This window comes from Silurus aristotelis (assembly GCF_946808225.1).
Source record: "Silurus aristotelis genome assembly, chromosome: 25".
Lineage (NCBI taxonomy): Eukaryota > Metazoa > Chordata > Actinopteri > Siluriformes > Siluridae > Silurus > Silurus aristotelis.
The window spans coordinates 16,124,970-16,151,176 of record NC_139598.1 but is presented as its reverse complement, the minus strand read 5'-3'; the positions used below and the strand labels follow the sequence as shown (position 1 = coordinate 16,151,176).

General features: G+C 36.4%; 1 long non-coding RNA gene across 1 annotated transcript; it reads left to right on the top strand.

Moving 5' to 3' along the window:
- The first annotated feature begins 4,882 nt into the window (after nucleotides 1–4,882).
- LOC310719638 lies at nucleotides 4,883–24,249 on the top strand. Its single transcript, XR_014531537.1, has 3 exons — nucleotides 4,883–5,288; nucleotides 23,667–23,786; nucleotides 23,866–24,249. It is a non-coding gene; the product is annotated as an uncharacterized lncRNA (long non-coding RNA).
- Nucleotides 24,250–26,207: the final 1,958 nt, after the last annotated feature.

Here is a 26,207-nt window from a genome sequence, read left to right as displayed (position 1 = left end):
CTTTAGGTCAGACTATTGTAACGTCTTGCTGACTGGCTGTTTTAGTAGATTAATTATAAAATATCAGGGTTTTAGGCTATACCTAGTTAATATCTACACTATACTTATTTAAAGCACTGAATGTTTTTACTTTACAGGATGGAACAATTTTTTCTTGCCGTATTTCGATGCATCTTGTCTGCTCCAAAACGTCAAAAAGGTGCAGGTTTATTATTAGTACCTAGAATATTGAATATTATTCAGCAAGGGCTGAGATGTTTTGTTTAGTTTGTTTTAAAGAGAAAGCTATTTAACAACCTCATATTTAGTTTTTGGGAATGGGACCCAATACTAAACTTTAAGCGATGTCTATGCTTAGTCGGACATTTTTTGCGACTTTCAATTTAAACAATTTTTGGGGGGTCATAAGGTACAGATCTGGGGTTTATCAGAATACATTTTGATAAACTGTGTTGCTTCAGTCCAGAATGTAATTTTTGAAATGGCTATATCTAGTAATGCTTTTATTCTATTATACTTATACGCTTAATGTGAAGTTTATATACAGTTAAGTTCTTTGATAGCAATGTTTGGATCAATGTGTCACATTATAGATTTGACCGATATGTGCCAGATCAAAATATGCCAGAAATGTCTTTTTGTGGGGAACCTTGCATTTGTGCATGCACTGACATGTTGAAAAGCGTAGATTTTGGCATTACTTCTTTTTTTTTTTTTGCACCAGGACTAGGGATTAATTTTTCCACAAGAACTACAGATGGTTAATTGTGGTTAGTTCATCAGTTTCAATTTCAAGTATAATGATTTGTAAATACACCTACATCTGAACTGTATGAAATATTGATGAAGCTCCTTTAAAAAATTTTAACCAAATCAGAACCCAGCTTCTATTTTTATTTTTATTTTTTTGGTGATTATACAGTTAAGTTTTAAATTTATGCAGTTTAAATCCCAACACTTCCAAAGAGCCTCTAATGAAGATCCTTTCCACTTATTTGCTCAATTATAGGCATGGATTGGGCTCCTATGCAAATCGATTTTAGATAAGAGCTTTTCTTTCTAAAGTACAAATGTAAATTTTATAGAATAGCTACTACACGTTAGCACTTGCCTGGCCCTGGGCGGAGAATAAGAAACAGCAGGAATTATAAGAGCATACTGCAATACCTACCTGAATGATTTATGCACGAAAAAAATGTGAAAACACAAACAGCCATACATCAGAGAATATTCTTTAGTACCTTATAAAATATGTGTCATTCTACAAAGCTCGGAAAGAGGCACTAAATGCCTACATTAGAGGATTATCTTCTTCAGGATACCTTTATTTGATTTGGTTGCATAATAAGCAATGGATTATTATAAAAGTGAAACAAGTACAGGCGCATTTCTCTTTCCTTTTGTGTTGTTGGTATGAAGAGAATCAGAACATATTGAAGCTTGGTTTGAGTGTGTGTGTTGTATGTGTTAGGATAATGATGGTCTGGACTGGAGTATGTAAAAATGAAGTATGCTTGAAATGTGACCTCGAACAAAAGTTTATACTGTACTATTTATAGCACAACTCTGTTGAATTCTCTATTTTGATTAGTCAGAAGGTGTTGAATCATTTTCTGTAACAGCAGCTCAGACAGAAGTGCTGGCTGCAAGGTTTATATGGATGCATTTGTCCAAATACATGATTTTCATTTTATATTAAAAAAAAAAATTATGCTCTAGACTTTATAAAAGCAGAATAATTTTAGTTTCAATAACTGTTGAATGGTGAAGCTTAGAGATGTTTATTTTATTGCATATGGAAGAAGTCTACAGTGTCAGAGGTTTGCAACAGTCCAAAGCTGTAAAAGCATGTTCTTTATAATAGGAAACTGTTCTGGACATACAAGTATGTTCTCATTATTGATAAGAAGGTTTCCAGAAATGGTTTCCACCTACATGTGTGCTGATTTCATGGAGGATCTCCATAAAAAGTCCCAGAAGGACTAAAAATGTAGCAGCTATGACACACACATACACACACACACACACACACACACACACACACACACACACACACACACACACACACATATGCGTACAAGAAAAACTCTCCAAAATCTCTCTATAATGTGCTCTGAAACTAGCTGTGATGCTAATCTGATGGAAACCATTTTTCCCTACCAAACCCTACCAAACACTTGTTAATTTGAGGTCAGGAAACTGCCAGGAAACTGTGAATTGTCATCATTTTGGAGATCCGGTGGAACACCAAGAAAACTGGATCTCTTACAGTTTTGGAAATCAAGTGTGAAAGCTACAGTACATGCCAGCTCAGGATAGAAACTGGGTGAGAAGCGATACGAACTGCAACATGGAAATTATGCTTCCTGCTGGGATACATCGAGGCCTGACGCACAATATGGCTCCAATTGTAAAGGCTGGTACAGGCAAGCTAATTCCCGCTGAAATTTCCTTATTTCGCTTGAGCAATTACCCTCTTAAAGGGTTTAAGAGGCTTGTGTTCGCCTCAGGCCAGCACAACAAAGAGACCTCTGAGAGTTAAAGAACCTTGTTTGAACACACAAGCTGAAAGGCATCCCAAGTGAAACAGATGTGTTCGGATGTGGATTTTACGGCATAATATAGTATTCATGAGACTAATGATTTCAAATGGACTGACTGAAGTCTCATAGTTGATTCCTTAATGAGTTGGTGTTCATTATGCTGTCACTAATGCCCTATTTTAATGCCAGGTTTTTAGACAAGGTAGGGCTTTTTAACAGGGCCATACAGACTATACTCTGTGTTCAAACTTATGTATATATAGTGTATATTTCAATCTGCGATTTTAAGGCCTCTCTATACAACACTGTGCCAAATGTTGGCAAGGGAGGATGTTTTATAATATATCGCCTGCCTATGTTGACCCAGTGCTTGCCCAGTGTTGGCAATTCACCCTGCCAATGCTGAGCCAGCTAACTCTGACCAAACATTGGCAAGGTGGATTTAAAGATGGCAGAAAGTCTGTTGGCCCCAGTGGCCTGTTGTTGGCCAGACAGTGGTTGAATCGACAAAATTCCTAATGAACTGACAATGCTGATCCGACAGAGTGACTGGAATTAGCGTAACTTTGTCAAGGTGGATTTAAAGGTGGCTGAAAATCCATTTCCCAACCGATAAAAAAAAAACGTCTGATTTTGTTATTCATTTTTCATGAATCACAAAATATCTTCTAGTAAAAAGAAAAATATATTTATTTAAAATACTGACCAATTTGAATAAATTCTTCTTTGCTGCTTGACTGTAACTCAATTTAATGTACTGCACACTTTCTCTTCAATTCAATGCAATTCTATTTAATTGTATTTGTATAGCATGTGACACTACGACGCCATTTAGTGCCATGTAGATTACGAAATTAAAATACTAACAATCTGAGAATAAATTAGAAATGTTTTGAGAATAAAGTCGTAGCAATACGAGATTGAATGGATGTGAAGGATTTGGTAAAATCCTACTTTAGGTTAGGATTTAGCAATACGTAAATTATTTGTCTTTTAATGCATCAGCATGAAGTTATGAATAGTAAATGATCATTGCAGCGGTTGGTTATGTAGGAAACCTAATTTATTCTGAAGAAAAAATCTTTGAGGGCATTGAGGAAAAAAATTCTCATCATTTTGACTTAATTCTCGAAATAATACGACTCTATTCTCGTATTGCTATGACTTTAATTTCATTAACCTTTTTACGTGGCAATAAAAAGCCGTGGTAGGATACTATCGCATATAATTTTAAAATAAAAAAATGTATCTCCATAAGCTTATCCTCACAAGTGATAAATGGATAAACTTCAGGTGTAAATGAATCTCGCAATCCAGAGGTGACAGTAGTGAGGAAAAAACTGTGGTGAGGGACTGTGGTGAGGGAATTGATCACACCTGGGTAACACCAGATATGTATTTATTACAGTTCATTCATCATTCTTATCAACTGGTTATTGAGGTTATCATTATTGTTTGCCTCCAAAAAATAACTACCAAGCAGCTATTTCAAAATGATCTTATTACTTATAATCACATTTTCCAGTACTCTTGATATCACCCAAATGAGGATGGGTTCCCCTTTTGAATCTGGTTCCTATCAAGGTTTCTTCCTCATAACATCTAAGGAAGTTTTTTCTTTGCCACAGTTGCCACGGCTGCACATCAGGGATAAAAACACATTGTTCACCTTCATTGTTAAATTCTGTAAAACTGCTTTAAAACAATGTCTGTTGTGAAAAGCGCTATAGAAATAAACTTGACTTGACATTCGAAGGAAATTAGTGCTCCCTAACTTTCACACGATTCTCTTTGCATATTGTTCGTATGTCTTAGACCTTTACAAGCGTTTGTCTCGGCTATGCTTGGCAGAAATGTAATTTCTATTCAAGGACTGCTGGGAATCTTTAAAAGAAGGCAGAGTGAACTTTTCAGACACTGGAACAAGCTAATCACACCCGCCGACTTGCTTTATTTCATGGATATTCAGGGGTTGTCCACACCCTGCGCCGTAATATTCCAACCCAAACGAGCGCACATGCCAGAATTCAATTCCGTTTTCATCATTCCCATGGGAATGCTATTTGCTTGTGCAAACGCCTCTCGAGCAAAAGTCACCCATCATCTATCATGTTACTTGGCTTGGTTTTTATCTGTGCTCGGGGTCCTCGGGCGCTTCAGAAACACAATCATTTCTCTTATAAAAGCAGCCTGGGGTCGACTAGAGGAAGTGTGTATGAGTGTGTGTGCGTTAGTGTGTGTGAGCGATCAGACATCCTGCAGGGAAGCAGCTGGCAAGGATTTCCAGAAAGCAGAGGGGGAGCTCTGATCATTCAGGTTTGGGGGGAAAAAAACTTAATTTCCTGTCTACATTCGATTGTACAGAGTTAACGAATGAGTGAATGCAGCTAGCGACCAAACGAGCGCGTCTGGTTCTCAGCAGGTGTTAGCGAAAACGGCGTATTTGGTAGACCATACCTCGTGCTTGTGTGATTACTTCACGCTATACTTCAATGCACAACAAAAGAGCAAGCTGGAGGTAAACAATTTTACAGAGCAGACCCTCAGATTTTATGGAACAAGCTTAGTGCACCTGTTTTGTGTTTTTGTGGATTGAACTATTTTAAAGAAAGCTGTACTGAGTACTCAGGGTTAAGATGGATGGACTTACACTCCCCTACTCCTCCTTCTTTTCCTCATCAGGCTTTTTTTTTTTTTTTTTTTTTGATGTTGACCAGTTAAATTCCACAAGACTCAAGCCCTCAGGTATTTGTCATCTGTCATCTCTGCTTTGATCCCTTTGCAAATCCTGGCCTTCCCATGCTCCTTCTCCCATCAGCCTTTTCTAATTAAGACCAGGCTCTCTCTCTCTCTCTCTCTCTCTCTCTCTCTCTCTTTCTCTCTCTCTCTCTCTCACTCTCCATGCACTCAACCCCTCTCTCGGTCAACACCATAATCCCAAGTGGCTTTAAGCTGAAGCAACCTTTGCACACATAAATTAAAGCATGTGTATTCACGTGCATGGAAATGGACTTTATTTAGATTAACATACATTCTCCTGGAAGAAATTGTAGGGTTCAGTCCTCAGGTGAGTTTTTTTTAGCAATGAGGAGTGTCTCTAATTCTAGCAAACATCCAACATGATGTAATTTTATAATGCTTATGTAATCATATATCTAGTAGCTTGTTTTTTTCAACTCTTTGCGGTATTTTGACAAAAGCCTGCATTGCATTATGGATTCTGAATAGTAGTAGGAAAGTCATGGTTGAATTCTTCGCTCTGATTGGTCCAGTAAACAAACCTAGTAGTTTACATTTACATTACATTTGCGGCATTTATCAGACGCCCTTGTCCAGAGCCATGTACAAAAGTGCTTTGAGTCTCTAGCAATGAATAAGCTACAATGGTACACTCGATTAAAACTCTATATAAATCAGAATATAACAGTTAGTAGTTGAGTAATTGAGCTAAAGTAGAGATCCAATTTGTAAAATATGACTCCATTAAAAGTAAAAGTTTTGCTTTAAACTTTCACTTGAGTAAAAGTACTAAAGTATCTGCCTTCAAATGTACTTAAGTATCCAAAGTATACAAATTTAAAGCAACTTAGTTTATGTGAAAAGATTTTAATGTTACTTTTAGCACACCGATCGATTAATAGAATGATATTAATGAGTCAAACACTGATTAAAATCAAAAACCTTCTTTTCAAATACAAAAAAAAAAATAAGGCCACGAGTGCTGTTGCAAGTTGGAGTCAGGAGATTCTTTCATCATTTATTCTTCTCAAAATGTTTTGCTTTCTGTTGAACTGATGCTGAACAGTATCTTCGTGAAAAGTAGATTCCACCAACCGGCAATCAAAACAAGTTCGAAACAAAGTGCGCTCTACCCTGATTGGTGGCTTGCTGCGAATGACTGATCTCGCCAAATGTAGTTGAGTGAAAAGTAAGATATTTTAGAATTTTAAATGTAGTGAAGTTAAAGTAAAAGTATTTCTAAATAAAAATACTTCAGTAAAGTTGTAATAAATGGATATAATATGAGAGAGGGTGGTGAGGGATTGTCTGTTTATAGCTGCTATAATGTAAATGATAACAGGAATTAACTTAGTTACACAAAATGTAACAATATCTATACATATACATGTTATAAACAAAGGAAAAACAATCACTTTTGAGTATCGCAACAGTAGCTTTATGTCCAGATACATCACACTATCCTGTAGTTTTCTAGAAAAGCACAACCTTAAATGATTTATTCCTCTTTTTAAGATTTGAGTTAGCAAAAAAATTTTTACTGTCATTTTTATGAGATTTTATATGCATAAGGTTTTTACTATTCAAAATTTCTTCAAATGCAATTTAAAATCTAACCGTGAATATAATCGTACAGCGAACTTTTATCAGTAATAAAATAAATATCTGAGGTAAATGTTGGTTATTTCCTGACAAGGTTAATCAAGTTTTCACTGTGATTTCTAACTATAGGTTTAAATATTATATATAATATAATTTTATAATGTATAGAATATATAATGTTTTTATTAGTTCATCAGCTTGTGCACCATGGAGCCCAGTCTTTATTATGACAGGACTTATTAAAGTCCCTATAATGGTCATTGTGTACGTGTAATTACAGTATTATTACAGACTTTTCTCACTAATTGACCAACACCTCTAAGAAAAATATTATTATTCCCAATCATTTAATCAAGTTTCCAAATTAATTTTAACTTTACATCGTCTGAAGATAGCATTTAACAACTATCCATGCTAAAAATATCACAGAAATTGTTATAGTTTCTACTAGAAACAAGTCAGCTGTTAACCATTAAAACTAATATTAAAAACCAGTAAAAATATCAACATGGAACTACTGTATAACTTGCCAAATGTCCTTAATGGTATAAGATGCAACATGTTATTAACAAAAGGCAAAGAAAAGTAGTAGACACCAGTATATACCCACAGAGACCATTAGAGTTTACATTAAAAGAAAAAAAAAAAGTAAAAACTTATTACCATTAAAACCTATTACCATTAAACCTATTAGAAAATTCTACAAAGGTTTCTATGTCTTTTTTTAATAGAGATACTGCAAATTATTTAGTCATTTTATAACTTGTTCTAACCTTAATTGTGACTATTTTCTATTATCTTTTTATCATTATTGTGATGTACAACATGAAATTGATAAAACATTAAAATACTTCTTCTCAAAAACCTGGAAAAATAGTGCAAGCGCAAGTTTGGGGAATCGCAATTAAATTCCAAACACCTGACCATGCGAGAGATAAAATATAAAAAATAATACTTCTTTTACAGTTTTTTTGGATTGCTTACACACTAAAATTAAAAGTAGTACACTATTAGCAATACCTTACACTCAAGAGGCAAAACATCAGCCCATATTTGCACAACTATAAGCACAATGTCAACCTCACACTTGTTGCAAAACTCTACACACAGTGATTTGCAAAACACTAAACACATTTAACATACATTACACACAAAAATCTATCATGAAGTCACCTCCTTGCAATACCAAAGCACTGACTGTCAAATTACTGCACCGTCCAACCAATTGGTTCAACACAGTCATCAGGTGTGCAAACACTTGTTTGCTTAATTGTAGACACACCAATCAGGTGTATAAGCACTATAAAAAGCAGCAGGTGAGTTCATCGGTCTTCAAGCACAATGGAAAGAGTCAGAGAAAGAGTAAGACGAGGAGGAGAACGAGGCGGAGGACAAGGAGGAGGAGGAAGGGGAGGAAGAGGAGTCAACAGAGGAGGAAGGGGAGGAGGAGGAGTCAACAGAGGGGGAAGAGGAGTCAACAGAGGAGGAAGGGGAGGAAGAGGAGTCAACAGAGGAGGAAGGGGAGGAAGAGGAGTCAACAGAGGAGGAAGAGGAGTCAACAGAGGAGGAAGGGGAGGAAGAGGAGTCAACAGAGGAGGAAGGGGAGGAAGAGGAGTCAACAGAGGAGGAATCAACAGGTGAAGAGGAAGAGATGTAAGCCATGCTGGAGGTAGAGGTAGAGGAAGAGGAAGAGGAAGACAAGAAGGTGCTCAAAGAGGACCGAATCTGACAAATGAAATCCACGCAACACTGGTTGACCACGTTGTCAACCACGGCCTGACGCTGAGGGAGGCTGGACTGCGAGTACAGCCAAATCTAAGCCGATACACAGTGGCAAGTGTGATAAGAACATTTCGACTGGAAAATAGGTATTGTAAAAATATCATCATATCAAAAACATCTGCACGGTTTCAGTAACTGCTCACAGTAATGTATTCTATGCACTATCAGCACTTCTGTTACCTTTTTCTGTGAAATTACTGTACTATTGTATACTGTTTTCTTTTGCAACATAGGATTGAGGGTCAGGAACAACAAGGGGGAAGGCCTCCTATGTTCACAAAACAGCAAGAGAGGGAGATAGTGAACATGGTTTTGGCCAACAATGCTATAACACTCAATCAGCTCCAAGCTAACATTGTCAATAACCATGCCAGTTTCAACGATATCCATCAGGTCTCAACATCAACACTGGCACGCATCCTAAAAAAAAGACATCTTCAAATGAAGCAAATTTATCGAGTGCCTTTCGAGCGCAATTCCGAAAGGGTGAAACGACTGCGGCATGATTCTGCAGAGGATGTATTCACTTTAGCAGTGTGTTCTTGCATACTGTCTCATAATATTTTACTGTACTGTAATCTGTATACTAGATCTACACTGAACTACACAATTTTGCATGACACTGTTTTTCAGATAGTTTTACAAATGGATGGAGAGGAGATCCAGCATGAGTTCATTTATGTAGATGGGGCTGGGTTCAACCTGTCGAGAACACGAATGAGGGGAAGAAACATTATTTGCCACAGGGCTATAGTCAATGTCCCAGGGCAACGTGGGGGTAATATAACACTCTGTGCAGCCATTACACAGAATGGGGTCCTCCACCGCCATCCCCATATGGGCCCTTACAACTCAGCACTCATACTTACATTCTTGGACCAATTGCACGACATAACAGCAGCAAATCAAAACGATCATATGCAATACATTGTTGTCTGGGACAATGTGTCTTTCCACCGCTCTGCTCTGGTTCAGAACTGGTTTCAGCAACATCCACATTTCACCGTCCGATATCTTCCACCATACTCTCCATTCCTCAACCCTATAGAAGAGTTTTTCTCGGCATGGCGGTGGAAGGTATATGATCTCCGCCTCCAGGCTGAGGTACCCCTCATCCAAGCCATGGAGGAGGCCTGTGACCAGATGGAGGTAGCAGCAATGCAAGGATGGATTCGTCATTCAAGACGTTTCTTTCCAAGGTGTCTTGCTAATGACAACATTGCCTGCGATGTTGATGAGATTCTCTGGCCACATCCAGCTAGGCGAAGAGACAATGTCTAGTTCTTTTTTTTTTTTATTTACAGTGAACTTACAGTACAATACGTGAAGTGACGTTTTGTTACAGTATTATGAATCTCCATGTCAACAATTTGGGCGTGTTGACAAATAAATGAGTTTCTTCAGTCTGCAACATTGGTCTTGTGTAGTGTTTGGTATATTTTCATTATATTTGTACTTTATTGATGGTAGCCTACTCTAATCATAGGGAAGTAGAAGTGCTAAAAGTGTTTTAGGTTTATCACAGCAGAGTGTAACTCGTGCAAACAAAGTATAGTAATGTGAAACGTGTGTGTTTCATATGATAACAAAGTGTGTTTTTTACACAGAAGTGTATAGTTTTTACAAGAGTGTTTAATTATGCAAGGGATCTGTAGTGTTTTGCTAATTGGGTGTGTGGTTGTGCTAATTGTGTGTAGTGTTTTGAAAACACGGGCCCTGTTTTGAAAATCGTGCTTAAGCAATCCAAAAAAACTGTAAGCATAACACATTAAGAAACGAGAACGTGCAACATTTATGGGGCTTCTTTAATGCCAGTTCGGCTTCATACCTCACAGCGGCCAACATTATGACCTTTAGAATGAGTTGTGACTGAGTTAGTGCTCATCACCCCTAAGTCATTGTTCGTACATCCGGTGAGGCGACGCGCAGCCATTCGTTACGTGCCATTACTTCTACCATGGCATCTCATTCTCTTTTCTCTCCACTCTACTGCCTTTGACCTTCCCAGAACCGCTGAATCAAAGGTTTACAGGCTACGTCTGCTACGGCTAATGTGCCCTCTACCTTGATACCAAGAGTGTATTTTACAATAAGGTTAAAAATAATCAAAGACTTAAGCAAATGTTAAAGACTATTGGACATCCAATCAAAAAGGTCAAACATATTATGTTCAGTAATAACTGGCTTGACGTAGCAACAAAAATACAGCTATGCCAAAAAATGTTTAATGCACAGTATATAGGACTGAAAAAGGTTACAAATATTTACAACTAGGTTTCAAATATTTTCGGTTTTCAATGGCCTTCTTTTGCATATTGCAACAGGATTGGCACTTACATTTTATGATGCAATAAATCTTGCTTGTCATTTACATTCCATACTCACTTACTTAACTTACTTAAACTTACTATAAAACATAATTAAAAATAGAAATCAAACTCACTGTTTGCAAAAATCCCAACATAGATTATTGCAAAACGAAATGATTTATTCTGATGTATTGTCCGTTTAATTTATATACAGTACTAAAAGTTTCTTTTGGTTACACGATGTTCTCTCTATTGAACTATAATCACCTTCCTTATTTAAAAGACAGAAATACATTTTATGGGGGAATCTGAGAATTTTATAAACATTTAAATTGCTCCTTACATTTTTAAGTTTTTCCATTAATTTTAAAAATAATAAAGAAAAACACAAGAAATATTATATTTATTAAATTTATTTGGCATATGACTTATCCAGAGGGAATTGCTATTGTCTCATTTATACATCTGAGCAGTTGAGGGGCCTCACTTAAGGGCCCAGCAGTGGCAGCTTGGTTGTGCTACAATTTGACTTTCTGATCCAAATTTCAACATTTTTACCCAAAAGTTATTACTTCCCTCAAATGTCAGTTTTTCTTTCAATAAAAAAAAAAGTTCTACAACAAATGATTTCTGTAAACGAACAAATAAATTGATATTTTCTGAGTGGGTTTATTAGCGATGAGCCTTCATAATTCATTATCTGGATCTTTAGCATAATAGTTATGATAATGTGTTTAGTGGAAAATAAGAAAGTGCTGATAAAATTCAAATGATAATTAATATTAATATTAATGAAATAATCTTATCAATATTCGAAAGCAAAACCAAATATGTTAATAATACAGAATCATATATTTGTCTAAATAATTTTCTAAAAAATTTATTTATTTATTTATTTATTTATTTATTTATTTATTTATTTATTCATTCATTCATTCATTCATTCATTCATTCATTTATTTATTTATTTATTTATTTATTTATTTATTTATAAAATGAAATTGTTCGCCTTAGCTATCACTAAATAACGCAGTTTAAAATTTTCCGGGCCTGTATTTATGAAAAGAAAAAAATTAGTGGGAGACTTCCATTTTTGCTTCATTAGATTAATGGTTCCAATGCAAATCAAAAAAAAAAAAAAAACTGAAATATGCTCATAAAAACATCTTGATATAAAGCATGTCTTTGGCTGATTTCAGGTGCATGGAAAATAGTGTTTTTCTTTTCCTCCCCTAAATAATTCCGCAAAGATTTTGCATTTGGGTTTCAGGGAGTCTGTCTGTGACTTGTTTTGACGCAAAAACCCTTCGCACGTCTATATTTCTAAAGCAAACAGCAATGTCGGTGGTATTTATCACTTATTTGTGTTATTATTATAGATAGACATGCATGGAAGAGTGGGGGGAGAGGGAATGGTAATAATATGCTAATAATAAAAAGCAAGGGGGAAAAAGGTCTGAAATGAGAGCTCAGGGAAAAGGTCGATGCGAATCATGACATTACGAACACAAAGAAATAAAGATAAGCAATAAAGATAAGCAGGGTGACGTTGTGTTTGACAGGAGGGTACATGTTTGTTCGGAGCCTACGGCAGAAAGATTTTTGATGAGAGTGAAGGAGAGAGAGAGAGAGAGAGAGAGAGAGAGAGAGAGAGAGAGAGAGAGAGAGAGAGAGAGAGAAAGAGAGAGAGAGAGAGAGAGAGAGAGAGAGAGAGAGAGAGATGCTTCTGTCTCTTAACAGAACATTCCAGAACCTGTCAAATCACTGGGTAAACATATACATATCTATCTGTTAAAATTATATATACACACACACACACACACATACACACACAATAGGGTCCTTCATGAGCCTACACTAGGCACTAGTCTTCTCTCATCTACCATTTATTATGAATAGATAGATAGATAGATAGATAGATAGATAGATAGATAGATAGACAGACAGACAGACAGACAGACAGACAGACAGACAGACAGACAGACAGACAGACAGACAGACAGACAGACCGACCGACCGACCGACCGACCGACCGACCGACCGACCGACCGACCGACCGACCGACCGACCGACCGACCGACCGACCGACCGACCGACCGACCGACCGACCGACCGACCGACCGACAGACAGACAGACAGACAGACAGACAGACAGACAGACAGACAGACAGATAGATATGTATGTGCACATCTATATAAGGAAAAATTGCAATACGATTAAGATGTATGTAAAATATGTTAGAAACAAATAAATATTTTGTATTGGGATGCATGATTATGTATACATATACCATTATATGATATAGATGTACGTTGTGTGTACAACAGTACCCAGAATAATACACAGTGTATATACAGATAGTATGAAGATACAAATCTGGCGCCCCGGTTGATCGCGGAATTGCATTTGTCACAAAACTAATTTGTTTGGCTGATTTTCCCGGTCTCTCGCGGAGAGCACGATAGACCAAAAAACTTATAGGCAATTGTTTTTATGGATTTTTATGTTAAAATAATGAAATGTATTAATGGAAATAAAATTATTCATTATAAAATCAAGTAAAATCTTAATACAGTACAGTACTGTGTACATAAAATAGCATTTTTGGGGTGGCGTCCGTTTATCGCGTTTTTTTGTTTATCGATTTTGGAACGTAACCAACGCGATAAACGGGGGATTACCGTATAAAATTATAAACAAGGTAATACTATGGATTAACAATTATATACAGTATATTACTGTTTACTTCAGTATCACTTCAATACTGACTTGTTTTGGGCCAAAATGAAAGGAAGTAAGTTATAATTTCTCACCGTTTTAAAATGTCAAGTCAAGTCAATTCAAGTTTATTTGTATAGCGCTTTTCACAACAGACATTGTCTCAAAGCAGCTTTACAGAAAACAACAGTGAAGGTGAATGGTGTGCGTTTGTCCCTGATGAGCAGCCGTGGCGACAGTGGCAAGGAAAAACTCCCTTAGATGTTATGAGGAAAAAACCTTGAGAGGAACCAGACTCAAAGGGGAACCCATCCTCATATGGGTGACATCAAGAGTTTGGTCATAAATCTTTCAACAATACAGAACAATTTGTGATCAATGGCAAAATGAAAAGTAAACAGAAAAAAAAACGTATGCTTGTTAGAAAGTGATAGGAATTATTTGATCAGCATGTACAAAGTTTAAACCGAGGCAAATCTACACATCTGCTTATCACCGTTCCCTGAGGTAATTGCAGATTGTTTTGTTGATGTCATATCAAGCAGATGCCAAGTGTGTAAAAAGGAACGGTTTATTTATAGAAATGGCAAATCGTACAAATCTGAGGGCACAAACATAAAACAGGCGAATAGCAAAGAACGTGAATTGATTAGACGAAAAAAAGAGGACGAGACGGACAAGGGATCGAAACAGCAAACAAAGCCCCTGTATTCGGCAGATATATGAACTGAATAATTAGCGGACACACGATAGAAATAAAGGGGAGTTTATACAAACAGGAAACTAACAAGGATGTGGGAACAGCTGTGAGGGAATAGGCACATGAATACGAGGACCTAAAAGGAGACGGGATCGAGAGGAAAAGCAATACGAAGATGGGAACAGTTCAGAACAAACTTATTTTAAAAGGAAAAAAAATACACATGATTTAACTGCACCACAAACATTTTTGACTGAATATAAAAAAATAATTCAGTCAGGACACTAGATTAGGACAATCAGGAGACTTAGCTAACTTGCTAGCAACTAAATCAGCAAACAATCCACAGAACGTCTCTTCAAATTTGTGTTGACATTTAATAAGACGTAAAAATGATAAAAATAATTAGGGGAAATCTCATAAAATTGCTTATTTCATCGATTTCCTTGAGTCTACGGCACACCCACTTTCCGTTTATGGTCAATTAAAGTACAATTTGGGTAACAGCCACTCTCATTTTCATACTTTACCTCAATGACACCTTCAGACTTTATTGTTTTAATCTGGTGCATACACTTGAAGACCGTATGATTTATCGAATCCTTAAAAGTACATTTTAGGCGATTTCTAGTTTGTGATGTCACAAGATTTAGGGCATGCTGCCTATTTACAGACTTTCCTCGTTTCTTAGATCTTCATGAGCACTCGATCCTGTGAGTTGTGCCACTAGCCACTATCAGGATGATCGCAGAGACTGTAAGAATGTCCCGGTTGTGAGAAGTGAACCCCCGGCAGATGTTTTCTCTCAGTATCCGTGACACATTAGCCCTTTTTTGGCAATTATGCATGTTCTGGTTGTTTTTTTCTTCTCCAGAATTTGTAGAAAATCGTGCATTTCTCTCTAACACAGCCAAGACTTATGATTCATAAATACGTGCTCATTTAAAGGATCACGAAGGGTCTCTCAGATCTTGAAATCATCGTGTCTTCTGAGTATTTTTTTAACCTTTGCTCAGCTGAGGATGTTCCTCTTCGAAGTATTTTTACTCGGGAGAGTTTGGTGTGTACGAGCTGATAAATGGGTCTAGCCTTTGGCCTGACACTGAAGCACATATGCTCTTTCAGAGAACGCACACACACTCTCACACACACACACACACACACACACACACACACACACACACACACACACACACACACACACACAGGAATAACTATTCATCACCCTGAACTTCTCTGTGCAGCTGGAGACACCAAAGCACCAAATTATAAACACAAGATTTTTTTTGTCTGTGTGTGTGTGTGTGTGTGTGTGTGTGTGTGTGTGTGTGTGTGTGTGTGTGTGTGTGTGTGTGTGTGTGTGTGTGTGTGTGGATAAGCGTGGGAAAGTTTAAAAATGACAAAGACTTACGTTGCCAAATCTTTCAAAGTAGGAATGTTAATCTAGGCTAGACCTTTTTTCTTCGTCTGATCAGGAGTGAAGTCATATGGTGTGGAAGAATTCTTCTTTCTTTGTATTGTCATTTTCTTCAGTTTCTTTTCCAGCTGTTTTTTCAGACATACCATTTCTTTCATCTATACATACACCAAGCTATACACATCTGTGCACATACACTTTGCTCCTACACCTGACCGCTTTGTAAGCACTAAAGCATAACAAATATCTGTTTTTCATCATCAAATGAATTCTGCTGGAAATCACAGCATGTGACACGGAAAACATCTGGATACGGTTGAAGGGTCGGTGCGTTTTTCTGACAGGATCAATTGCAAATTAGTGGAGAAAGACTGCGTTAACACGTGGTATAGAACAGGCTGGATTTGAAGTTAGCAGGTGTCAATCGGCTATGATGGAAAATAAAAAATCCTGTTTTTAAGTGATAAAAACAGCTGTAAAATAACGAATGGTTTGTAATATGAAGAGAAGAAACTTATTTACAATTATATACTTAGTATATTAAATGAACAAAACCATATCTGGTACTGTATGGACAAAGGTAATGGGATACCTGACTTTTCCAACCATATGTGGTTCATTCCCAAACCGCTACCACAAAGTTGTAGACACAATTGTATATGAGTCTTTGGGTGTGGTAGCATAAAATGTTCCCTTCACTTGAACTAAATCTAACCCTAGAACCCATACCTGTGACTAAATTCAGCTCCATGAAGATATGCTTTACATTGGTTGGAGTGGAAAATCTATAGAGCTTTGACCTCAACCCTATTGAACACCTTCGGGAATGCTGACTGCACCCCAGGCCTCCTCACCTCACCTATATCAGTGGCGAACACCCTTGTGGCTGAATGAGCACAAAATGTGAAATTTCTTCCCAGAAGAGTAACGTTAGTGTAACAGCAAATGGGAACTAAATGTGGGGAATGTAATGTTAAAAAAACATGAATCTTATGGTCAAGTGTCCACAAACTTTTGTCTATATAGTGTGCAGGGATTAAAATGTGCATGCAATTTTTTTCTTTACTGGACAGAAATATACCAGCAAAAGTGTAAATGTGGTATGCATGAAAAAAATGGATAAAATAACCATCAGACTCATTATTTTATTTCATTTTTTTTTCTCACATGCAGGTAGAAGTAGGTAGATATGAAGCTAAGATAAGCAACATTCATCTACTGTGAAGTTGCATAGAGAAAAAGAAAGCAGGTGAATTACACACAAGGAAGATTGTTAATAAATATAAAAATAAAAAAAAATTAAAACATTCTGGATCCTGAATCCTGTGGCCAGAAAAGTGTAAATGTTCATAGCCTGTGGGTGGAGCTTCAGAGCCTGAGACTAGGTCAAATCAGAGCACTTAAATTGTAACATAGTTCAATTTTAAGAGACAATGATTTTTTTTCTCTCTTGAACCCACAAAATACACAAAAACAGAACAGGGAGAGTAATAAAGGTAGAGGAGGAGAAAGAGAGAGAGAGTGAAAGGAATGAGAGAGGGGGGTTTGGAGATAATTTATTGAATGTCAGTTCCTCCTATAGAAGGTGACAGCTTGACACTGGCATGCCTGAGGATGATGCGATTGTGTTTGAAGAGCTAAATGAGCCTCTGTGTATGTGTGTATGTGTGCGTGTAGGGGGTGGGGTGGGGGGTTTAACTCTGACTCCACTGTACCTGGCCAGGAAGCTTCACAGGAAAACAACAGGATGGGAATGGGTGGGGATTTACCATTCATTACATGCACCGCTACCTCCAGCAAAGCCTTGTCTCCGAGACACAGCCGTCATCCACGCGTGTCCCCCTCTGGTCCTCCATACACGGACCATTTCTCTTCCAGAGGCCTACAGGCTCATGTGTGATGTTAGCACACACCCACACACACAGACACACACACAAACACACAAGCACACATAGAGCCATCATAATATCTCCAACCAGCCATTTTACTTCACACACAAGATGAAACACCTCAGTATTGAATTGCAATGTGTTCATTTCTTTTGTATTATTCTCTTTCTAGCACAATTGTCAATTGCTAATCCATTGATCACGCTAATCAATAACTGATGAGAGTCAGCGGAGGACGTAGGTCACCTTCTATGCTTTTAGTCAATTTTCATTTACCTCAGTAGGTTTATGGCACATTATTCATGTTGACAAAGCATACAGTGCTGCGAGATGAGGCGACAAAAAGGCCGTGCTGAGAAGTTTTGGCTTCTAGCCATGGTATTGACTTACTGCTAGATAGTAGACTGGAATGGCAATACAAAAAAAACTTTGGACAAGGGTTAGAATTTGAATATAGCAGGCCCCGTTTATGTAGACTTGCAAGCCTGTTTTCATGTATTAACTGAGAAAGCCGTTGGACTTTTAATCAGAAGGTCATTAGTTCAAATCCCAACATCACCAAACTGCTGGGCTCTTGAGCAAGGAACTTAACCATCCAATACTCAGTTCTTCTTTTGCTTTCATATTTGGTTGCTCCCATTAGAGGTCACCACAGCAGATCATCCGTCTGCATACCACACTGTCCTAAACATCTGCCTCTCTCAAACCAACCATCTGCATGTCTTCCCTCACTATATCCATAAACCTCATTTTTGGCCTTCCTCCTTTGTATCTGCTTGCCAGCTCCATCCTCAACATTCATCTACCCATATACCCCATGTCCCACCTCTGCACATGACTGAACCATCTAAATTGTGCCTCTTTCCACTTGTTTCAAGCATGTCCTACCTGCACGGTCCCTCTTAGAAACTCATTTCTAATCCTGTTCATCCTCATCACTTCACAACATCTTCAACTCTGCCACCTCCAGCTCCGCTTCCTGTCTTTTAGTAAATGCCTCCAGACCATACAACATAGCAGGTTTCAGCACCGTCTTAGAAACTCTTGCTTCTATCTTAAATCAATCTAGCTATCTTTCCTTCCCTTCTTTAACACGCCCTCCATTACTTTGCACAGTTGACTATTTAAATTCATACACCTTCACCACTCCATTGTCCTCCTTCTCATTTACAAAATGTATGCTGTAATCAAGTGTTTAGTTGTATAAATGAGATCATTGTAATTGGTTCTGGGTAAAGAGATAAGGGTGTCTGCCAAATGCCACAAATGTAAATAGTAAAACAACTTACTTTCACATTAAGAGGCAACCGGATTGACATGCCTGATGGCCAACCACAAACCTTAGATGTATTCTCTTGTGTAATTTTTTTTAAAACATAAAAAAGGGATTCTGTGAACACTGCTGAAATGCTGAAATGTTTGTTTTAGGCTACGTCTACATCATATAGATAAAATTAAAAACAGCATTTTCGTCTACATAAAACTCTCCATGTTTTCAATCGTTTTCCAAAAGACGCTCGTCCACACTAAAAGGTCTGAAAACGTTTATGTACTATGTATGAGCAAAATCTAAGACGCTTCAGCCTGCTGTTTAATGACTTTCTGGCTGTTCGAAACTTTGCCGCAATGAAAAAAAAATGTGTTAACGGTTTTCAAAAACCTCCGTTATTTTTACAGTTCACACTGTAAATGGCACCATATTCATCCGCTTTGGGGAGCGTTTTCAAAAATCTACGTTGAAAACGCCTTCTCGGTGTGGACAGAGGGCCAAAATGGAGAGAAAAAATATGCGCTTTTACCTGAAAACCAATTAGCGTGGCCATGACTTTACTGTCGCAGACTAGAACAAGATTCTGAAGCTTGTGACCAGAAAAGTGCACAAAACCAAATCAGACTCTCTGTGGCCTACGGGTAGAATGTCTGATTATTAGTTAAGTGCTCGCTGTTTTTGGTTTTATAAAGCTGATCTATCCAATTAGCTAGCAGTTTATTAGATAGCTACTAAACAGAGCTACCACACCACACTCTGATTTCATTCGATCTGATCAATATTCAGCAAAATCAAATTCCAATGCAGATTCGGATGACGGGGTTTGACGAACGACCGCGGGACTGGAATGGATTTTTTTTTGCTCGCGTAGCACTCTCCTAATCATCAATTACGCCTCTGTTATCAATATGTAATTATCCCCAGTATATGATGATGCATATGGGGTGGTTAATTAATTAGAAGAGCGAATGCATCTGAGGTGGTTGATTCTTGGCTATATTTTGGCCATTATACAAGCTCAATGCCATTTAAACAAGGCAGCTGTTTTCTCTGAACAAAAGCACTTAAGATGAATTGCTTAATCGAATATCAATCCCAGAGATAAATGGATCACAAGGTGAATTTAACAGCTTCAGCCAAGTGATCATTTCTGGGAGGCTACAGTGTCAAAGGTCATATTTCTATGTGATGGTGAAGGAATCCCTGAAGATATGTAGCACTGCTGAACTGGGAAGAAGCTATTTGAGTCATGGTCCTGTCTGTAGATTATTTTGCCCAGAGTCCTGGTGAACATCATGTTTCATAGTGAACAAAGATTCTTTAGCTTGGTTCACAAAAACAAACGGTTTTCTTACTTAGTTTTGCATTTGCTGCTGTAAGTTTTGAATCTGATTGGTCAGAGGGTACATTAATCTATTTAGCAACAGATTACACAAGAGGTTATGGTGTATGATTGATGCTACACATAAACCATAACCATCAAAAAAAATTGATGAATTAACATAATTTTCTGTCAGAACATGTTTAATTTACATTTTTGGAAAGCAGACTCCAGTGTGTCTGCATTTTGTGTATTGGACTAAACATTTTTTCAGTCTCTCTGGATATCAGCATCTGTCAAATGCTGTAAATGTAAATGTACTTACAACATTCGAAGAGAAATAGCTGCTTATATAGCTGCTATAATGCAAGTGATAATGGGAACTACAGTAACTACATGGATATTCTTTTTTTATATATATATATATATATATATATATATATATATATATATATATATATATATATATATATATATATATATATATATATATATATATATATATAAATGGATAAAAAGTATGATGTGTTGTTTAAGAAATTTAGAACCATTTAGGATCTTATGTTATGGGAAATCAACTTTGTGGGGCAGCTGCACCTTTAATTATTGACTATTTTCCTATAATGGCATTAGCTTAGTGTTTTATTGTTTATGCATCATACTATACATAATAACGATTCAGAAGTGATCAAGATTGAGAAATTCCAGCTTCGTCTACACAAGGTTTTCATTTCTAAATACAAATCTTTACGTACAAGTTGAGAAAACAGACATAAACTTGTAAACTTTGAGTGACATTTATAACTTCGTAAACATTTTATAGCTTGTGCCATTCAGTCACATTGTTTGATCTGTATATTCTCTGTGGTTTCGCAGAAGAATGTGGGATTTTTTGCATAATAATTTCACACCTTAATAATAATAGGTTTTTCCTGGGTCAGAGGATATAAATGAATTGTTTTTTCTTTCTAAAAAGATTTATTCAGCTTTTTCCAAGAAAGAAAATCTCTTGATGGAACTGCAATCATGAATATGTCTCATGACCTAATTTTGGGATAAAAGACCAATGTTCCAAATCGTTCAGTTTTACAAAACATGGGTCGCATACTTGGCTGATCCTGTACAGTTTAACAGATTGGACACAGATATCAGTATCAAGCATTCCAGGAAAATGGGAGATTGTTCTGAAACACACAATAAGCTAAAGAGTATCATGGCAGTAAATGGTGTCTTGTTTACTGCAAGGATGTCTGATTATGTCTTTACTTTTCTTGAAATCTAGTCTTTGGTTAAAGAGGAATGAAAGCTCTTGTGGTAATTTGGATTTTGCCTATGCATTTGGCTAACAAGTGCAGACAAAATAAATAATAGGAAAGAACATTAGTTATGGATATCTTAGTCATTTTCTTATCTGGGTATTTTTGTTTCAATTGCATGGAATCTTTATATTGTTTGAGGTATAAAGGTCATACTTGATTTAATATGACTTGCCTTCAGAGGCCACGCCTCTTTTACTAGTATTAACGGGCATATTGGCCATGCCTCCTTCACTAGAACTGACAGAGGCCACTCCTCCTTCCATTTGTCTACAAATTCCCACACCTCTTTCATGTGACTGACAGGCAAAGACCACACCCTTCTTTACTAGACATGACAAGAAGACCACATACACATGAACACACAGGCCCAGAAGCCACACCTCCTTATATTGCCTAACAGGCACTAAAGCCACAAGGGCACAGAGGACACACCTTCTTTACTGTAACCAGCAAACGCAGAAGCCGCACCTCCTTCAGTGTGACTAACTGAATGACTGGCACAGAGGCCACACCCCTACACCTGAGATCACAGAGACCACGCCTCCCCCACAGTTCCTTGCCAAAGGACCGATGATTTCAATGAACATTTATTTTATGTCCTGATTTGATTGTTGCTCAAATCGAAATCTTTGCAGTTTCTTGCACTATGCTGAAAAATAGAAATCCCAAGATCCTCAAACGTTCTCCAGTTTTGATTCTGTTTAAAATGTAAGACCTTCCCCTGAGTTATCTTTTTCCTCAGAGACGAGTGTGCATTATCTCCGTGAGACTCGGAGTGCATGGAGCTGAGATCCTGCGTTAGATGGGCTGTGAGACAGCTAATCAATGTGGCCTCCTGTCGCCCTGCCGCTATCTGCACAGGAAGCTTTGGCCACCTTTTTTCTACTGATAGCTGATTACAGATGAGTGAAGAAGCTCCTAAAATCTGTTCCTCTATTCAATTTGATTCTCCGTAGTCAGAGTTTGACATTGTAGCATAACTACAATGACACAACATTATTCATTTCACTTTTACTGTATGTATAATGTCATTCTTAATGTATCCTTTTGTCATACTACAAAATAAAAATGTACATAGAATTGTATATTTTTAACATAATAATAATAATAATAATGATTATTATTATTATTATTATTATTATTATTATTATTATTAATATTAAAACTCATTATTTTTCCACACATGTTGTTTCAAACACAATTTTTTTATTTAAAATAAATGTATTCATATTTTAGTATTATATTATTATTTTATATTTAAATTTAAACAATTGTTTAATTCTTTAGGTTCTTGAAATTTATAGTAAAAATTATTTTGGAAAATTGGAATATAAAAATATATTTACATACATATATTTTTACTGGTTTCAGCCCAACCTTTTTGATATTTTATACTAATATATTTCCCATGATGATTATGATTAAGATTTGACTAAAAGACAGGAGGTTGCTGATGCTGAGATTTTCATTGGGAGTGATGAGGATGTACAGGATATAGGAGTGTATTAGATGGACAGCGCATGTAGGACGTTTTGGAGATTGAGATGGTTTGGACATGTGCAGAGGAGGGACATGGGGTATATCAGTAGGAGAATGCTGAGGATGGAGCCACCAGGAAGGAGGAAAAGAGGAAAGGTCAAGGAGGAGGTTCATGGATGTGGTGAGGGAAGACATGCAAGTAGTTGGTTTCAAAGAGGCAGATGTAAAGGACAGGGGGGTATGGAGACGGATGATCCGCTGTGGAGACACCTAATGGGAGAAGCCGAAAAAAGATGATGATGATGATGATGAATGCATGCTCACATAATGTTTTATTCAATATGGTAAAATAAACCTTTTACCTTCCAACTGTTCATTACATATTTTTCTGTATAGTTTATTCATTATTACACCAGGCTTTCAAACAGACCATACTTTATCAGATTATATATGTATATATTTATACAAGATATTCATAGTATGTTTTTACTTATTGCATTGTGCCTGCCCCTGGATACAGACAGATCTCTGCTATCTGTCCCATCTGATTGCTGTGCTATCTGATTATCCTCCTCAGATCAAGGCAAGGTCAAAGTCAGATTGCTGCACATATGAAATGAGAGGTGAGATAACGACGCTGTCACTAGCGTTCATCTCTGCCTCTTCAAATCAGACAGCAGAAATCTACAGAGTGCAGGTATCGCACACTTCCTGTCTCACTTCCTGTCTCACTTTCTGAACTCTCTCCAGATTCTCACAAACATCTATTCCTTCAGGGTTACTCTTATCGTGGCTTATTAGCCTGTGTGTGTTTAAAGTTCTTGGAAAACTACTGAGCAGATGTAGTCCAGCTGAATGTTTACTGATCTGCACTACATCAATAAAGATTTTGGAAATAATTTAATTATTATAAATACAAAATATGTGCAATGTAATCAAATGATCTTGTTTTATTAGACTTTTGAGTAGAATCATTTTGTCCTGTTCTGTTTTATTACACAAAAAAGAGCTAATGTGTTTGTGTTTCTTTGCATGTGTTGAGAAATGTGTATGATTCATAATAATTATTATTACTTTAGAATCTGAGATCGTATAAATATAATGAGACCTGAGACGTTTCAACTTGCGTTGTTGACAATGCATTCTTTTCTATTAAATTCGTCTCAATACAGTTTAAATCGTATTATATTATTATTATTATTATTATAAATTATTATTATTATTATATATTATTATTATTCATTTAAAAACTATTTATTAAAGTACTTTTTTGTCATTAAAAGTTTAATATTCGTTTTTTTGTACCATCAAATGGACAAAGAAAAACTTTGATATTCATGCATTTATACTTTATAAATAGATATATTTATATTTATATAGTATAGATTTCATTTGGATGCTGTAGCATTACATTTTCTCTTCACTTTAACAAGGGGATCCAAATCTGTTCCAGAATGGCAATGCCTCTGTGTGTAAAACCAGCTTCATTAATATATATAGTATATGTGGATTGGTGTAGAAGATCTTGAATGGCGGCTAATGAGCTCTGACCTCAACCCTAAAAACCTTTGGGATGAATGTGAACGCTGTGTGCACCCCAGGGCTCCTCCACTCTTCCCACATCACTACCTGACTTTACTAACACACACAGCGCAAATATCCACAAAATCTAGTAGAACATCTTCCCAGAAGAGTGGAAGTTATTATAACAGCAAACGGGGACTAAATATGAAATCGGACGTTTATATTCAAAATGCTAAAATAAAAATTATGCTTATTTTTACAATGACAGAATTCGAAAAGATTTAAAAAGTTATTACCAATGGAAAAAAAACAAAAATGTAATACTACATTCTAAGTCACTTCCATAAGTATTGGCACCTTTCACATGAATCAAATAAAGATGACATTGTATTAAAAAAAAAAAAAACATACAAATCAGTTCAATGCCAATTTCTCTAAAAACATTTAAAGACATTTATTTCTAAGAACAATACAAGGACCTTTTTTGTTCATTTAAAAAACATTTCTCTAGTAGCTATTGCTGATGAGTCACAGCTCCAGGGTCCAGCATTCGTTCATGTCAAAGTGATTGGCACCCCCACACATAAGTCTGTATATTATACGCTAACAAATTGTTATCCATTAAAAAAACAAAACAAGGAAAAAGTCCGAAGGTTGCTTTCATCAAAAGTTTGAAATTGTACAGATGTAAAAGCCATCTGTGTCCAAAAGAAAAAAAAACCTAAACAAAAAGTAGTAGTTACTATTGATGCTGTTGTGAGAGCTAAAAGTTTACAAGCATAAATAATAAACGAATATAATGATATGACGTTTATTTTGAAAAAATATATCTATATCACGTATGTTCTCTATTCTATTCAGTTTGTTATGAGTTGCCGTAATTATACCCAACTGTAGCTTTACTCTTTATATGGGAGTCAAGGAATTTCTTTTCCAGAGTGCCAATGATTCTGGGGGTCACTATAGGATTTTTTTTACGAGTGATAGAAAGTTTAAATCATTTTAGTGACTGGGTTCTTTAAATTTTGTTCATCAGATTGAATAAATCTTTTTTGAGCCATTTAGTTCATTTCGTTCCTTTGATCAATAATAATAATATTAATATAAAATATTAAATTTTCAATAAACGGATCGCCAACACGTCTACATACACCAGCTTTGACTATAGTTCTAAAAATTATGAATGACAGCCAAGGAGAAATTGTGATGAACAGACCGAGTAGCTCATCTTTCATATCTTCTGGTCCATGTCATTATTTCTTTTGTCACTTGGCTCCCATAATTATTGTAATAATAATGTCAAGATTCGGACCAAAAAAAACATTTCTTGTACATAACCTACAGAGATTTTGTGATGCTTTGCTTACGTGCACTTAATAGAAAATAAACAAATCAATCTTTGAGACCACTCGTTCTTTTGAGTCACATAAAAGACTTCATTCATTAACAATTCATCAATCATTTTTACTCTTTATTCCATTTAGTTAAATGTAATATTTATTTTTCCAATACTTATGGAGTTTACTGTAGCTTCTTACTCTTTATTCTAAAATTAGGTAATGGCAAATTTTTAGCAGGGTGCCAATAATTCTGG